The sequence below is a fragment of the Cupressus sempervirens genome, chromosome 6 (assembly GCF_028749045.1).
Source record: "Cupressus sempervirens isolate cs-2001-9-10 chromosome 6, ASM2874904v1, whole genome shotgun sequence".
Lineage (NCBI taxonomy): Eukaryota > Viridiplantae > Streptophyta > Pinopsida > Cupressales > Cupressaceae > Cupressus > Cupressus sempervirens.
The window spans coordinates 368,527,520-368,546,500 of NC_143123.1; the positions used below are offsets into that span (position 1 = coordinate 368,527,520).

Genomic DNA, 18,981 nt, shown 5'->3' on the forward strand with positions numbered 1-18,981 from the left:
ATTGATGCACATGCATAATTTTTTTTGTCAATCCTTAATATGATTACTTAATAAATATATGTATTAATTTAAATGATTAAATCAATACATACCTCTAGACTTGTGGACGGGACAAAAAATGGGGCTAGGGGATCGCTGCTAGACCTGCCAACTCTCTGACCTTGAATTTTGAACAATGTCAATAGATGCTAATTAATTAATCATTCACTATACATATGAAATGTGATCAAATTAGTAAATTATAATTGTAATTTACCTATGTGTCAATGCCAAATGTGTCATTTAGGAACTAATCAGTGATGAGCCCATCATTTGCACCATCTCAACCAAGAGTGCCAAATGTGCATAAGGATCTACATGATGTGTACATGTGACCACGATGCGCAGAAGGCTCCCCCTCAACTAATGGGCTCATGCAATGGATGAGGGTATGCGTCAAAGAATTAATGGTCCCTAGAGTGTTGGCCTCTACATGTTCCTTCACAACTGAAGGAATAGTCACATGCTTGCCCTATGGCTTGACCACAGGTGCCCTAACTACATTAGGGTCATGACATGCTCCCAGCCTCTCAAATGATGACCCCCCACCTCTACCCTGGGAGTCTAATATATCAAAATAATTGGGGATCTCCCCAAGGACAAACTCACAATACAATTTCTTTAAAAAATACATGGGGACCTCACGATTGTTGTAAGGAGAGGCATCAAAAACCATCCACCATCTATCCCAAAAATTATTTCTAATAGCATCGTGTATGCACCAATGGATGGGAAACCGTTTACCTCTCTAACAGTATTTTTCTCACTAGGTTTTCTAAATAATGCACATATTGTACCTTTTGGTATTTCTTTTTTTTTTAACATCTTGATATGACAATTTATTTGCATAAAATATTTTTTGTTCATCCCTCTTAACCTGCCAAACATCTAACTGACCACTAACTAAGACTATCTGGGTCTTAATGGATTTGAGGGATGATGCCAATTGAGCCCTCATTGGATTAGTTTGTCCATATTCTTTCAACCGACCAATGAGTCCTTCTTATTCAATTTTGCCTCTTTCTATTTCATTTATTATATTTTCTTGTGTGTCAAGCAGAGGTCTTGCAATTGGTTCAAGTTGCAAAATTTGTTGTTCTTCTTGGGGAGGGTTTTGGTTTTGATTTTCTTGAGGGTTTTGAGCTTCTTGGGGATTTTCCAGTTGATTATCGACATTTCTTGATAAAAAAGTCAATTGAAATCTAAATAAATAAACAAATCTAAAGAAAAATTGTAAAAACCGTACAAAACAATATAAAAAACCTACAAAATAATATAAAAAACATATCAAACAATGCAAAATGAAATTTAGATCACATACGGCATGGGCAGGCTCGTGATCTTGAATTTCACCAATGAGGAGGCATATTGGCAAGGTAGGTGGTGAAAAGCTTTGTTTTCTCCAATTTGCGTACACGTTGTTGTTGGAGGAAGGTTAAAAATAGAGATAAAATAAATGGGTTGTGGATATGAAGCCCATTTATAAAAAAATTCTTTTTTTAAAGCACGTACATGCTATAGTGCGTATGCACTATAGCACATACACACTATTCAAAAATGGAAAAAAAAAAAAAAAAAACTTGTCACCTTTTTGGCACCACAACTCGATGCATATACCCTACTGAGGTTTCCCAATAGAGAAAATGGTGGAATTTTTTATCTCTAGTTGTGCTAGAACTGTGGCTAAAGAATGGTCAACTAAGGATTATTAGTGAGGCATAATGGACAATGAAATTCTGCCATGTTGTTTAGGTCACAACTTTTTGATGGATTGCTTTTGGTTTGTGTGAATTTCATAGAAACTTATTTGTGGTTTGGCCCTCCTCTGTGGATTGAATAACTGGTAGGAAAAAATTGGCATGAATTATACATGGATCTGGAAAGAGGTGTTTGGATTTTTAGTTTTGGCATGTTGTGGATCAAACTGGTGACCTCGACCAATGAAATTTGTGTTGGTTTTACATGGATTGGGCTGAATTTTGGGGGGAGAGATGAATAAGATTTGTTGGAATGCACAAAGTGCAGCAAGAATATTTTGAACCTGTATTTGATGTTTCTTAATGATCATTCTTCTATTTTATATTAAATCAAATATTACATCATCTTTATACAAATACAAATCTATACTGACACTTTTCTTTCACTTCAAACTACAGAATAATGAGTAAAGGCTGAAAGATATGTACTATTATAATCATTAAGAATAAACTAAATAATTATCATAAAACATTCCAAGAAAAACTAAGAAAACTATGGCCAATCCCTATTACTAAATAATGAAAAATGAAGGGGCAAGAAATAGATGGCAGAACAAAGAAAACCTTATACTAAACAATAGTTTCGGTAGCCTTTGTTCTTAGTGTAGCATACATTTCCAATGCATAGTCCTTCAATCATGTATGGTTGCTCGATTCTATTTAAAAGTGGTTTGAAAGACATTGCAAGTATGTAGTAATATCTCCCAGCCAAACTACAATAACTACAAATTGGTGAAGCAATAACTTTGATCAGGATATGGGTCGTCGATTTGCAAGAAGTCCACAAGAATGTTTTGGTAGCATGACAATCAGCACAGCCACCTTGTGTCACTGCCATGGAGAGTATTTAGAGAGACCCAGCTCAATGATACAACTATGTGCATTGATTAGAATAAGAAAATGGCAGAAAAACATACATAGTTATAGTTGTAGAATCCTAGCCTCCATTTTGAGGCAGCCAACAACATCCCAAAAAGTACATACACAGCATCCAAAAATAATGGTATGACCATGCAAGGTGTGTAGTGCCTACCGCTAGTTTACATGTTGTTATTATTGTCGAACTCTTTTAGGCCAATTTATGCTTGATGATTAGTAGCATTATCTTTCAGATTATCAAATATTGTTTCATACTCATTTGATTATATAATGAGACTACTTGGTACTAGATACTTCATGTATGCATGATTATACCTTGATGATGATTATTTATAGTGATTTTAGTTATTTGATGATATTAGTTATATGGATTATTTATACGTGTTTTCTATGGATACTTACCCCATACTGCATGTGTATGGTGTGCATGTATGTTTACTTTATGTATGATGTTTCTAATGTGGTTAAGGAAGGGAGTCGTAGCAACCTGCTAGTCGGGATCTACATGATGCACCACTTCCTACCATTTCATGTTTAGCTTAGTATATATGTGTTTGTACATGCATGGATTTTATATAGATTGCAAGTACCAGGTATCGACTAGCGTACCATATCACAATATCTCAATGGTAAGAGAGGAGAGATAAATTCTTGAGTCCAAATCCTAACCTTTAAACCATTTGTCCTAGAAGATTAGGACAAGTATCTATGATGTTTACCCTTCCACATTCATTGTATGACATAAATTCGTGATTATAACTCTTGAGTTTGATCTTGTATGTGGTACTTTATGATGGGTTTTCATATTTCGTCTTGTAAGTCTTTGGTAATTTTTTGTTAATTAAGTCAAATTAAAAGATTAATTAATGGTTTAATTCAATGGAAAATTATTAAGATAATTTTAATATTAAATTATATTAATTAATTGAGAAATTAATTAAATTAAATAATTAAATTTAAAGAGAAAATTATAGTCTAATTTGAGAGCGTAATAATAATATTTATTTAATTTAATAATAAAATATTTAGGAAATAATTTTTAAATAAATGCTAAATATTATTATTACTTAAGTTAATAAATATTATATTAAAAATGCTTTCAAACTTAATAAGAGAAAGTAAGAAATTATTAAAATAAAGTTTATTTTAATTAAATTGTATAAATTTTATGCATGAGATTAAAATATAATAAATTAATTGAAAAGAGAAAGCATGTAAATTTAATAAAGATATTTTATATTGCAAAAAGCGTGCATGAAAACATAAAAGAAAAGATAATAAAGAGTTAAAGGGTCATGATCAAGGAGTTCCCTTGGGTGATCGCACAATTAGTGCCCCGAATTTAGGGGAGAACTCCTTATCAACAATTGATTGTTCGTTCTCCAAGAACCAAAGTTTTTGAGGACCGAAAATTTTGGAGAAGGGAATTTTCAGAGAGAAGATTTTGAGAGAAGAGATTTCTCTCACAATCTTTGGGTGTTTGCAAGTTAGCATCAGAACTAGGTAGATCCTTGTGTTTTGATCACCCAATTAAATTATGTAATTTAATATTCTTGCCTTCATTGTGATTGTGAATTGTTTATCTGAATTTCATTGTGACAAATATTTCAATATTTCATTTTGAAATTATTGGTATGCATGTTGATTTCTTTTGTATATGGGAGGATTAAAATATTAGTAAAACCCTCGTTTTGTAGATTCAAAGTTGCAAATTAAACTGGGAAGAATTTTGAAAGAAATGGAAATTTTTAGAATAAAATTTGGCTAGGTTGTTGTAATTTCCTCTATCAGAGTATCTTATATATATATATATATATATATATATATATATATATATATATATATATATATATATATATATATATATATATATATATATATATATATATATATATATATATATATATATATATAATACAAAATTTGTTAAGGGGGGGTAGGACTATTATTAAAATTTATTTTTAAAAAGAAATTATTGGTGGGGAGGCAGTGCCATCAAACCCCCACCTCCCACCAATCTCCCCGCCATGGCAGCATAGGACTATCGATGGCCATTAAAGGTCACACGACAAGCCTACTATCATGAATAGTAGGTACATATGTTGTCATGGCAGCATGGCTACCATAGTAGCAAGTAAGCATGTGGACTTTATTTAATAAATTGTAGGGTTGTTTTATATATATATTTTTTAATTAATTATTATTTTATTAATAATGTTATTACTAAAGTTTTATTAATTATTAATTAAATTTATTAATGAATTTTTAAATATAGTTAATTTTAATTAGTTCTTAATAATTTTATTAATAGTTTTGTTAATTATTATTAATTATTAATTAATGATATATTAATATGGTTTCATTCATAAGTATTAGTTGTATTTAATTAAATGAAGTTTAATTAAATAATATTGCATTAAGTTTAAATTTATTCATTATGTTATTATTTAATGATTTTGATTAATAAAATAATCATTAATTATTAAAATAATAATTTAAAATAATTTATTTACTAAATTAATAAAATAATGAATTATTGAATATCTCATAAGATAAGGGTAATTGTGCATTTTATTCCACTAGTACATTTGACGCCATTTTTAGACCAAAATTTTCGACCATCTATTAAGATGGAGTCAAATTGGTAGGAATAGACAAAGAAAAATGTGTTTTTTTTTAAATCCATGCCCATGTTGGTCAAAATTTTGACCAACACGGGGCTTATACATCTAAAACAAAAGAAACATTTCCCACTTTATGTCTTTCGCATGGGTTCATTTCCATTTGCGCGAGTTCATTTGGGTTTTCTATGAATTTTCATAGATAGTAGGGTTGGTGTTGAAAATGAATCCGAACCCTACTACGGCGAAGGGATGTTAGCTCTCCTAGGTCATCAACCGATGAAACCCCATTATTGCTAGTGGGTAGTTATCAAATCCTTGATTTAAAATGGATACCAAAATCTCTGTTAAAATTGTCATCTGCTTGGATGGATCCTTGAAAACCAGTTAGAGGTAAAGGATCTTGATTTACTTTCTATGTCTAGTTTTGCCTATGGAGGATTAGATTTTAATGGTTTTAACTCTGGTAGTTGTGTGTTTGTGCAGAGCATTATGTTCACCATGTCTTGCTTATCTTTTGAGTAGGTGGTTTCTTCTAGCTGTGTTGATCTATTCTGCCGTGTGCTCACATTGTAGTTTGCATTCTATTTGCTGCCAAAAATTTGGCTTTCACAAATGTACAAAATGCTCCCTTTTTTCTGTTAGCTATTTATCTCAATGATTATCTAAAAAAGCTACTGTGCATAGTTTGTTTATTCTATTAACCAGTCAAAATGATCATTATATGTTGAAGAGAATATAGTAATAAACAAGGAGCATTTGCAGTTTATTCTGTCAATGTTTTTATCTATTCATTGGATCCACAAGTGAGCACTCTCGGCACATATATCGGAAGCCAGTCATTCCGCCTACTATATAATATAAGAATTGATAGAGGGCTTTCCATTTGTTGGCATCTTTTCCACTAGACTGAATGCATGTGTTATTTCTCATCGTAGTGTTTACGAAGAGCTCCTATTTACATTGAATTTCAATGTCCATAGCATGCAAATCATTTCTCATAGTCCTATTAAGTAAAATCTAGATTCTCTCCAATGAATGTCATGGGTTTTTCTTAAAATTACTCAGTTGTATAAGGCTGCATTTAGATTCACAGTATGTTGCAAGTTCCAAAGCTACTGAAGTTATTTTTTAACTCTGTATTGCTTTATTGCTTTTGCAGTACTATTTTTAGGGGAGATTTGATCTGGTAAAGTTCATGAAGATAGTGCAATGAGAAGGATTATATGTCAGCCTTCAAATTGGTCCTTATCTCTGTGCTGAATGGAATTTTGGGTATAATTTTCTATAACTAATCTATATTACATGCGAGGTTCTCCTCTTTCAAATACCCAACATGGTTTATTAAATGTGGATATTAATGCTCTTGATCAATTTGCAGGGTATTTCTAGTTTGGTTAAAGTTTGTCCTTGTCATCAGCTTCAGGACAGATAACGAGCCTTTCAAGGTGCTTCTCTATGAAATGATGACACTTTTAAGACTTATAAATGCCTTGTATCTTTATAGGATTTTAATACATAATATTTGATCCAGTTTCTCATATTGAATAAGTGATGAGTATTGCAGATGGCAATGCAAAGTTTTACATCAAAGGTTCTGGACTTAATGAAGAGTGAAGGGCTCTTTGAGTCTCAAGGTGGACCTATTATTATGTCCCACGTGTGTGTGTTTCTTACAACGTTACCATGAATCTATGTTAAGGCAATTTTTTCTATCTTAAGGCCATTGATCTTACAAAAGATTAATGAAACAAGAAGAGTTTTAAGTGTACATCTATATGGAATCAATGAATACCTTGACCTGCTAAGTCATCCTCTTCATAGGTAGAAAATGAATACAAACCTGATGAAGCGGTGTTTGGGCCTACTAGGGCATCATACATGAACTAGGCTTCACAAATGGTTGTGGGATTGGGTATGGGTGTACCCTGGGTTATGTGCAAATAGGATGATGCACCAGATCCTATGGTGAGTTCTATTTCATATGACCCTTTTTTTTTTTGAGGCTTGGGGACTCTAATGCCTCTATCAATTATGATGGTCAGTTTGGAATTATCTTGTGTCATTGCAATTACACTAAATCCATTTCATCAGTTCAATTTCCTAGCATTTAAGTTTTTGTATTTTAATGTAATGTACACTTATCCAAACAATTGAAGAAGTGGTAAATAATGTAATGTAAGCTTTTGGGTTTCTGAGGTGTCTACATGTTATTTTATGTTCCTATAATAATTCTTGTTGATAATCTGAGTATTCAATGCTTCAACCCTTTTGTTGAATATTGTTGACAGATTAATACTTGCAACAGTTTCTATTATGACAACTTCGTACCTAAAAAACCCTACAAACCATCAATGTGGACTAAGGCATGGAGTGGCTGGTACAGATCATTCCCTCTTCTCAATGCTGTTGAATTTTGAAAATTGCTTATATATTGCTATTTGCAGTAATTAGGCAATCGTTCTTCTTGATGGCTTGCAAATTCTAGCTTTTTAAGAAATGATAGTAAAGTGTTTTCTTTTTTAAGTTTTAACCAGTGGGTACACTGAATGCCATTAACATTATAATTATAAGTTCACTGTCTACTATTTTTGTAGGTTTACAGAATTTGGGGGTACTACTTCTCATAGACCTATTGAAGATCTGGCCTTTGCAGTTGCTCGCTTTATTCAGAAAGGAGGATCATTTGTGAACTATTATATGGTAGAGCTCACCTTGAAGAAAATGGGTTATCCTAGCACATGCCATTCTTATATGGCCTCATTTTTTATATTAATTCAGTTTCTCTTCTTTGCAGTATCATGGTGGAACAAATTTTGGTCGTACTGCAAGAGGGCCTTTCATTACAACTAGTTATGACTATGATGCACCTATTGATGAATATGGTATGTTTTGTCAGGCATGAGATAAGACTTTTGTTGATATTCTTCTTTGTTAACAGTGTCAAACTGGAACAGATAATTTTTTCTGAATTATATAAAATTCTTAAAGAGCAATACATTTGTTTATCTTTATAAAAGATGAGGTTTATATCCCACTTTAAGTTCCTTGCTACCTTAGGGTCAAATTAAATCAGTTGGATCTTTAGTATTTTTAAACATGTAAATTGTTTTGAGCTTGGTATTTTTATTCTATCTCAAAAATACTATAAAGTCTTTAGGAATTAGAACATGAACTATTGTTCTTTTCCTTTCTTTGCATGGCTTCTTAGGAAACCAAAGTGGGGAAATCTTAAGGAATTACACAAGGCTATAAAGCTTTGTGAGGTTGCTTTAGTTAGTGGTGATCCTCAAGTTAACTCTCTTGGCACTTATCAGCAAGTAAGTTGAGCGTGTTGACTGGTTTGCTACTTTATAGACTATTTTTAGATTAAACTTTAAAGTCTCATTTGAAAAAGGGAAAAAAAATTAAGAAGTTGATAATGCTATTATAAATACAATGAGCTAACAACATTGTCTTTTCAATCTTATGTGTATTCTGCAGAGCGTGGAAGTTGTGTTGCTTTCCTTACAAATTTTGATGCAAACTCTGATGCAGCAATCTTTTCTAACAATCGGCACTATCACATCCCTACTTGGTCTGTTAGAATTCTCCTTGACTATAGAAACTCAGTGTTCAATACTGCCAAGGTGATAGTTAATTTCTTTAAAATGCCAACGTGCTTACAAATAAAGACTATCTATGCCCTTTATTTTTGAACTGCGATCTACATGTTCTTATTTGATCAAGTTCTAACAAGATGAGGGTTTCATTGTTAAGTATGAATATTTTGGAATGATCCTTGATACTCTTATTGTTGTTTAATCTTGATACTTATCTAAAAGGAGCAATGTGCAAGATTTCTCTGTACTTTTTTGTTTATTGATTCATGTCATGCTTCTTTGTTAAACTGGAACCTCTCTCAATAATATAATAAGTGGAGGGGTGCCAGTATCTTGTTTAAAAGAAATGTTCACACTTGCCTATGAAAATTTTGTTACTGTTTAATCTCAATGCTTATCTGAATGGAGCAATGTGGAAGAATTTTCTACATTTTTTCATCTTCACAGTGAAAATTTATTTATTAAAATATGCTCTCTTCTAGAGTGCATTATGTTTCTTCTATACATGGATAGAATGTATTTGAATTACTTCAGTTGCACATGAGTTGTAGAATTTATGGCACTAATAAATTCACATGCTCTATGATAGGTTGTTGTCCAAACAACTCAAATGAAAATGACACCTGTTAAGGGATTTGCTTGGGAATCATTCTAGGAATATGTTACCCCCAATGCAGATAGCTCTCTCACTGCAATAGGTTTGCTAGAGCAAATAAACACTACAAGAGATAATACCAACTAGTTGTGGTACACTATGAGGTGAGATATACCTTTTCCACATCTTTGTTTAATGTTGTAGTTTTCTAAATGGTTACTGAGGTGAATATTTTATCAAACATTCTTACTAATTAGAATGATTATTTTATGTTGGTTCTGATTTTCACATTGTTGAGATTTGTAACTGTATCTTAGAAAGGTTAGAAAATTAATTCCGTTCTAATCCATAGATCACAAGATAACTTTAGTTGATCGCTTGCATACTTATGCTTTTTGTGGAATAACTTAATTTAGTGTCTTGCATTCTTGTCTTTTCCATTTTTGAAAATATTTTTCTTGTTGTTCCTTTCTTCTCATTTACGCTTCACATTTGACTTGTTTTACGGTATCTATATTGATTGTATCTGAGCTCTGAATGCTCTTCTATTTTAACAATTTAAGTTTTTGACTACATTAAATATTAACATGTTCTCTTGATAACAGAGGAATATTTAAGGAAATCATAAACAATTATTTTCCTTTTTCTTCCAAGTAGATCTATTATTTAATGCTTCCTCTAGATTCTAAATGTTTAATGTTGAATTGTGGATAGGAAGACTACTTGATGAATAGTCATATGGTTAATTTGTAACTTTGTTTGTTGAACGCGAATCTAGTTTGTTAAACTCTTAGAATCTTGAATCAATTCAAGCCTAAGAGTTTTCTTTTGTTGGGCACAAATTAGCAGTTTCACATAGTAATACATTTGTTGTATCATGTATGGTATAGTGTTAAAGTTGGTGAGGATGAGCCCTTTATGAAGAATGATGGTCTTTCAGTTCTTTCTATAGATTTAGTACATGATGCATTGCATGTTTTAATCAATGGAGAATTTACAGGTATAAGATCATCCAACATCCCTAAATTTAGAGTGTGTTTTCTAATTTAGTGTTGTTGAGTCAGACAATCAGAGTGGACTAATAATTGCTAGTTTGGTCTGTGTTTTTGTTTTTGGTTTTTGGATGTTGAGAGATAGAAATTGAGAATTGGGAAGACTTTTCATGTTGTATTTATGCTTTTGATAGGCTCTCAATTTGGAAGCAAGGAAAACCCTAAAATGAGATATCCATCCAGTGTGAAGCTTAGGGTTGGATCCAACATAATTGCACTCTTGAGTATGACAGTTGGTTTACAGGTTTGTTTCAAACCGCATATGTGTAGTTGCTTCTATATTTTTGTCTTATTTGGCAGATGCAGAAGTGAAAATAGTAGGTGTGGTGATGCTAGTATCTTGTTTTATGTCTAATTTCATATATAAGAATTTAGTCACTAGTTGTTTATGTGAAATGAAATCAGATATAATATTATTGGTTGTCACTATAATAGTATGATGCTTTTCCACATTAGATACTAATTCTTGATTTATCTTTTTATGTTACAAAATATTGGAGCCCATTTTGAATCTTGAAATATAGGGATTCTTGGTCCACTTACCCTTAGTGGCTTTAAGGAGAGAACACGAGACTTGTCGATACAAAAGTGTTCTTACTAGGTATGAACCATGTTAATGCAAATTTTTTATTTTGTTTTCTTAAATAGGATACTATAATTTGGAGTAGAAAAGAATAGTTTATATACATTTAAATTTTTAATTATTGATTAAATTATTTAGATATGATACATTTTTTCGAGAGCACAAATTGATAAGTAATAAAACACGGTTGAAGTGATCAATTTTGGATCAAATATGTCATTTTGTGTCTTCCTGCTAAGCTGGTGATATTTGTACTTTGCTTAATATATCTCAATTTGAATTGAAATTGATTATTTTTCTTTCCAAACATCCCAACAGCACCATATTTTTTCTATATATGTCTTCACAAATTATAATAACATGATGACTCTACACATTTTACCTGTGACCAATGGACCTAGGTGTCTTTTAATTTTTTTCTCTTTAGATTCTAGAACAACTTAAGTTTCTTCCTTAATATTCAAGAATATGAGCATTAGTTTTTGACATAAAGGATTTTTTTTGGAGTTTAAATGTAAAAGGGTAAATGGTATTGAATGGATTACAAATGTGTGGTATAGATTTATGGGAGAAATGCTTGTTTGGAATCTTGTGATTTATTATTATTGATAATACAGTTCCAGCTCATTTTGTAATATTTTTCTATGTATGTGCATATCTAATTTTTTGTGCATGCAGGTTGGTTTGAAAGGTGAATCAATGGATCTCCATACAATAGATGGGCATTCCTCTGTTGAATGGATGAAAGAAGTAGTTGTCCCTCAGAGACAGCCACTAACATGGTACAAGGTATGCTCTTGGTGTTCAATGTTAAATCTATGATTGTGTCAGCAACCACGAGAACCATGAAAAGGTTTGCATAGTTACAATTTGTGTACTTTGTTTAACATTTTTTATTAAAATTTAAATTATTACTGTATAGGAAACATTTGATGCACTAGCTAGTGAAGATCCAATAGGATTGGATTTGAGCACAATGGGTAAAGGCCAAGCATGGGTAAATGGTCAGAATATTAGACAGTACTGGCCTTCTTATCATGTCAATGATGTCTGCTCAGATGGATGCAACTATCAAGGAACTTTTCGTCCAAAGAAATGTGCTAAAAATTGTGGCCAGCTATCTCAACGCTGGTGAGATTCCTTATATTTTTTGTGTTCAACTTTCTACTTGATGCCAATTTATGGATGATAGTGCAACTTTTGTGGTAAAATTTGTATTTAAGAGCTTTAAAAAAAAAAAAAAAGAGCTACTAAGAGGAATATGTGGTTGATAGACAATAATTTTTGTTTTTCAAGTATCATATTCCTCAATCCTGGCTGCAACCAACTAGAAACCTGTTGGCTTAGGGTATTTTGAATTTGATTGCTTGGATTTGGAATAAATTGGTAGCATATATTATTTTTGTTAAGGGAAGTGTTAGGTATATTATAGTAATGGATTTCTTTCTAGGGCATTTGATCCTTTTGTGACTACCTCTAAAACAAGTCAAGCTATCAAGCAGCACCTTTTAAACTTTGTGAGATCGATCTTGACTTTTGTGGCATTTGCATATTCTACATCCTATTAAATCATAAATCATTGTCAATTGTCTTATCATTTGTCTATTGTACAACTAGGTAAGATATTGAATCATATGATTGCATAATGCATGTACATTATATTAAATAATCAAATATTCCATATAATTCTATGCAACATGATTTAGCTGGTACAAAAATCTTCCACTGAGCACCAAAATAGCCTAGAAATGAGAAATGTATGCTATCGTCATTTGTTTTATTATTCTATAGAACAATTCTTATGGTTTAATTTTTTCAGCATCAATTTGTAATTTTAGTCAAAAATCTCTATATATCTTTTCTTGCTAGACAAGGTTGCTTAGTTTTTATGTAAATGTCTTTGCTTTTGCAACTTGGACTTGAATTCACCACCAATGCTGAAATGTCCCAAATGAAGCCTTTGTTTATGGGAGATTCGGAAATAAGCCAACTCCTTAGCAATTTCAGGTAAGAGCAATTTTTCCAGTCAAATAATTAAAACATGAATTTTGCAAAGAGAGATGATTTCTACTACAACCCCATTTTATCCCATGAATCATATGATTATCATGGTTCATCTTAACAATTGTGGTTCATTTTATCCTAGTCACTAATTTGAGTTTTTTCTCCAATATTTCCCAAACAACTAGGGAAGCTAGAACCTAATTAATATACCCTTTTGGGATCTATAAATCCTCCCTAAGTTTCAATATCAACTCTTTTGGATCATACCCAAGATCCAATACTCCTAGTGACACCAAACAAGGCCTACTTCTCTCCCATTTCCAAAGCAACTCATAGCTCCACTTATCCTCTTGTCCCCAAAAATTGAAAGAGTATTTCTAGGGCTCATAAAACAAGATATTTTGAAATCTCCAAGGTTCTATTAGCCATCCAATTCATTTTCTGCCAAACCCTTGGTTCTAGGGTCACTAAACTAGGGCTTGTTCAATGAGACCTCTAACAACATCACCAAAAAAAAGGACTGCACCAATAGTTCATAAATGTCCTCCCCATACATATTCCTTCACCAAATATCATTATCCTTGAAGGAAAGCCCATTCATGTTGACTAGTGCTCACACAGGCTCTTTCACAATCAGCAAATAAACACTCAACACTACTTCTCCACCAAGATTCTCTATTCTCCTATAGAAAAAAAATTATATAAAAGTATTTAAAACATTGTGGAAATCTTCCACCAATCACATAGATCATAGAGGGTGTAAGAGTTGCCACATTGTAGAAAACTTCAAATCTAAACTCGACTGTGCTCTGATAATCACTATCTTACAAACACCAGCCTAATTATTTGAACCTAAAAAATATGAAATAAGGAAGAAAAAGCATGAAAAGAATAGGACACAACTTCCTTAAGATTCCTACATCATGATCAATCGAGAGCCAAACTCAACTATCATTTCAGAGGTATTGGTTATGACTGTACCGAAACAGTGGCTAGTTAATAGAGAAAAAACTTTTTTTTATTGCTTCCAAAGTCTATTACATGTCTTATTATTCCAAACACCAACTCTCCATTTCCTTTAAAACTTGACCACCTTCCACTAAATAGCCAAACAAGGCCAATACCCACTACTGTCTAACCGTAACAGTAACAGTCAGTTATAAACTAAAATTTGTTGTCTAAGTTGACACAAAGTGTCAACTTTGACAACTTACAATCATATATGCCTTTAATACATTTCACTAACCTTTTCAAAGGTTTTATAACTTCACTAACCCTTCTAAAGACACCTAAACCCCTTACAAGCCTTACTAGACCTAAATTGCCAACATGGCAAAGTACAACTTTTGGGCACTTTTAGTGCTTTTACAATATTTAATGGCTTTTAGAGACCATATTACATTGGTCCAATACCATATAGGTCTTTAAATCCCATAGCTAGGCTAGGTTCCACAAAATGACCCTTAATAACCCCTTAGGTGCATTTTAATCTTTCAATACCATTTACCTCTATTACATTGCCTTTATAGTTTTAGGTTTCATTACATCAAAACATCAAATACAAAGATGGATCATAGATATGATTACATTTAACTCTTAATCTTTCAAGATCTCTTTGATCTTCATGAGTCTACATGACTCTCCTCTCATGCTCTTGCCAGGGTGCCCTGCACCATGCATGGTGGTTGCTAGAGTCCATCGAGAACATATGCCAAGAATCTCTTCTTCGTCCAAAAAACCCCTAGACATGCCCAAGTGACCATGCATCCAAATGAGATCTCCTTCATCTTTACTAAAATCAATCTCTTATGGTATCCACTATGAGTGGAGCTGCAACATTTCCCTTCGGTGTGAGGACTTTTTTTGTGGTTAAAGTGTAGTTTTTTGCCATCTCTAAAACTGACTCTATCCACTGATGTATAGGAGGGAAGATCGTTGCTTGTGCAATGCCACTCATAATGATCATCTTGATCACCTTGGATTGGTTGACTCCATACATTCTATCCCTTATAAAATTTCATGTCAAATGGCCCAAGATTGGTGTCTCCAATTTTCTCCCATGTAGAGGTGAAGTTGGATTGATGTGTCATTTCTTGTCTATCAGCTTTCAACTGTGCCAACCTTCGTGCCTCAACACTTTTAGTATTTCTAACTCCCTTTCATATAGTTGCTTACTCATTTCTTTCTTTCTCTCTTAAGGTCTTTTTTTGAGATTTGGGCCTCATTAGGCCTATTTGCTTGAGCAAGGGGCCAAATCTAAGGCCTCGGGTCCACACGTTAGAAAATTTGGGGCCTAATGCATTTCTCTCTAGTCCAATTTACAAACTCTAGCTCACACATTTCATGGTAGGGCCTAATGCATTCAGATTTGGGCCCAATTAGAGGTCCACACGTTTGGATATTGGGGCCAATCATTGAACAATGGGCCACACATTTGGTTATCAGGCCCTTGCATTTGAAATTGGAACTATGTGTTCGATTAGAGGGCAGATTTATGTCATGCCTCATCTAAATTAAGGCTTTATTTAGGTCCATATGGTTGATAGAAGCAACTATAAGTTTAATGCAAACTCAGATTTAGGGCAAACTCAGATTTAGGGCCATGGGTCCCAATTAAAGCACTAATTCAACTAGGATCTGAATTGCTTGAAATTTAATTGAATTAGGGCCTGATTTATCCCTCCAAGGATGCATGTTAGTTTACTAATGGCCTTTCTTATCAACAAGCTTAGAGCCTAGATTTGGGATCACCTTGCCGATTAGGATCTGCCTTGTAGATTTGAGGCAACATGTTTGGATTGGATCTGGTTTAGGTCCTTGTTTACAAGTTTTGTACCCAGATTTGGGTCTTATTTCATGTGACTAAGGCCTATACATTTCATGTTTTGGGCATTCTTGTCTCTCTGGAAAACTGGTAGTGACCCTACAGTTCCATTGCAATATGTGTCTGTCAAGATGCAATGCTTGTCATCCACATAGTGAAAATTAGCTTGACAAAAAATCAACTAATTTCTTTGAATAATTCTGTTTACCTTTTGTACATGCTAACTTGAGGCCTCATAAAAGGATAACAAGTGACTATCGGACGTGCATTTTTATCAAAATTATACTGCAACATCTAATAATTTCAGCTATGAAATTCTAACAATTAAGTGATAACTCTTAGCTTTGTAAACTGTCCACCAAGTCTTCCATGTTTTAATGAAAATAAATAAGAGACAGGGGCAACTAGTCTCCCAAGTTTCAAAAAACTTTGAAAGGAACAACATTCTAGCAAGTTCATCAATGTTCCTTGTAAATGATATAATTGATATTCAACTCTTTTCTAGCAAATTTTTACTCGTTAATAATTAATAGTACACCTGTGAAGCTTTTAAAAATGTAAATTTTGAAATATTAGTGATACATCCTTGATACTTCAAATATAGGTGTCATTGTGGTTCACTCCACATTAAATACAAACAAAAAATGCAAAAATTATGTTGAGATGTTTTAAATTTTTCATTTAAAATTTTTCAACCTTTTTGCATATTGTAATTACATTTGAAGTTTGGATTATCACCATAGCCTACATATCCTTCGGTATTTTGTACAAGTATGCATGCAGTGCTCATTATACAAGAACCCTTCTCAAATTAGAATGGTGGCAAATCTGATGGTAGTCCTAGTCAAAGAAAAGATGATTATTGAGCCCCTTTGGAGAATTGAGCCCCCATATTTTTGTAATTGCTAATTTTCTTTTCTATATTTACACCATAAGTTTTTGATGTCTAGTTATCATAATGTTCTTATTTGTCTCAAAGTTTAGATATGGATTGATTACATTCTAGGGAACCCTGTGTAACTTCCCATTTAAATAGAAAGTTGATAAATGTTTACTATTTCTATTGGCCAGACTTGGAAATATATGGACAGTAAATCATGTTTTACTTGAGATCTTCATGATCCTCCATTTCTTTAAGTTTATTTGAATCTTACAAACAATAAGACAATATTGAGCAACCATGTTGAATTGCATGATTTTATTTATGTTAACACTTCCATATGTTGAAGTCAGATTAAGTCTCCTATTCATTTTATAATGTTATTTGCAAGTGGTGGAGGTTCTTACTCATCTTTGTATTTGAGTCGTGGCATGGGTGGTGGATACTTATGTGGCATTGGCTCATCCTATTATTAATCTGTAAGTATAATTGTCAAATTTTCTACTGTAAAGTTTTAGTCTCTGATAGGGAATTCTAATCTTTTGTTTGTGAGAGCTTACTGGGGTTTGAGTAGTAGACTACAGAGCTATCTTAGTATGATGTCTCCTTAACACATCTTTATGGCATACATACGTGATCATGAGGCTATCATAGGCTAGAATAGAATCAGGCTCTGAGAGGTATAACTTAATTTTTTAAAGGTAGCATTCTTTTTATATGAGAAGAGGCTATTGTAGCTTGAGGCGGCTAAATGAGAATTGAACTGCAAAAATATTATACAAGTTGCTAGTTGGTAGCTTGAGAATTTGAAGAGATTCTGGTGGCAGCATTTACTGTTTCATAAATTAAAAATATTAATATCTCAGGTGTGGGAAGGCATAGGATGCAAGATGAGTAGCACATTATTGTTTTCTTATATTTGGAACTTTGTTATTTTTGAAGGAATTTTCATAGAATGACTCTTGCAGATAGAGGTTATATGCATCATCTCCAAGTGCATATTACAAGTACATTTTAGTATTATGGATCTTATGCTGATCTACAAATGTTTGCATGCCTTTCTGGCACTGTTAATGATGGTATGTTGTTAGATCAGCAAGATATATCTCAATTTGAACTGTTATATGGAAAATTGGAAGATTTCCTTTGTGATTGTTGCAAAGTGCTTCATTATGCCCTTGATACTATCAAAGCTTGCCATTAGAAAGAATGTTGGATGGTTTGCTTATAATTTAGATAAAAACCAAGTTGGTATAAATGTTTCCATTATGAGATAATTATTGGTTTTTGGATTTGAGGGAAAGGCATGTTAGATCCTCTACTGTAATGCCCATGTTTCTATGGAACTTAAGTGGTTTAATCTAGACTGATTTTTGTTATGTTTAGAACAATGTGAATAATAAAGGAGGGAATTGAACCCTCCCTAAGGCTCACACTTGTTGAGGTCCACTTCAACAATGGCCCTTCCTGTGAAATTGCTATCTAAAACCTTTCTAATGAGATAATGTGTTATGAGCTCTTCATCAATGGGATGGAACGTGAATCTAGGAGGCTGTTGTGCATCACCCATATCATGACTGTAACTAAAGTTAAGAGCCTCTATTATTGAATTCTATTCCCTATCACCCATATAGCAAAGGAAATGAATATGGGTGATAGGGAAGAGAATTTAATAATAGAGGCTCTTAACTTTAGTTATAGTCATGATATGGGTGATGCACAACTACCTCCTGGATTCACGTTCCATCCCACTGATGAAGAGCTCACAACACATTATCTCATTAGAAAGGTTTTAGACAATGATTTCAGAGGAAGGGCCATTGCTAAAGTGGACCTCAACAAGTTTGAGCTTCAAAAAAAATTTGACCAAGCGTTGGTCAAAATTTTGACCAATGCTTGGAGTTTTCTACCAAGAATTGGTCAAAATTTTGACCAATGCTTTGGAGTTTTCTACTAAGCATTGGTTTAAATTTTGACCAATGCTTGGTAGAAATTGACCAACAATTCAGTATAATTTTTGACCAACCTGTTGGTCAAAATTTTGACAAGAAAATTTTTGACCAATGGATTGGTCGAATTTGGTTGGATTTGGTCAAAATTTGGTCAAAAATTTTGACCAATAAAAGTCAAAAAATGACCTCAAAT

General features: G+C 32.8%; 1 pseudogene; it reads left to right on the plus strand.

The window, feature by feature from the left end:
* The first annotated feature begins 1,363 nt into the window (after positions 1-1,363).
* On the plus strand, positions 1,364-12,475 carry LOC149552614 (beta-galactosidase 1-like; annotated as a pseudogene).
* The last annotated feature ends 6,506 nt before the right edge of the window (positions 12,476-18,981 follow it).